Source organism: Cyprinodon variegatus, unplaced genomic scaffold, assembly GCF_000732505.1.
Source record: "Cyprinodon variegatus isolate N-32 unplaced genomic scaffold, C_variegatus-1.0 Scaffold121, whole genome shotgun sequence".
NCBI classification, from domain to species: domain Eukaryota; kingdom Metazoa; phylum Chordata; class Actinopteri; order Cyprinodontiformes; family Cyprinodontidae; genus Cyprinodon; species Cyprinodon variegatus.
The window spans coordinates 16,863-17,261 of NW_015150574.1; positions in this window are offsets into that span (position 1 = coordinate 16,863).

A 399-nucleotide genomic window follows, 5' to 3' on the forward strand; every position below is an offset into this window, starting at 1 on the left:
CCTAAATGCACTGAGTTGCCGCCATGTGATTGGCTGCTTAGAAATTAAGTGTTAACGCGCAGTTGGACAGGTGTACCTAATAAAGTGGCCGGTGAGTGTATATATATTATGGTGCACAGTGTTTCTTGGGTCTTTCTGCATGGAGTTGCATGTTCTCCCTGTACATGCGTTGTTTCTCTCCGGGTACCCTGGCTTCCTCCTCTACCGTCCAAAAACATGACTCTGTGCTGTCCTGCAATAGACTGGGGACCTGTTGAGGGTGTACCCCGCCTCTCGCCCATAGTCAGTTGGTGATAGGTGCCAGCACCCCTCCCGAACTCATTTGGGGCAAGCATGATGGAAAATGGATGCATGTGTGTATATATATATATACATATACACATGCTGGTCGTCATGGGG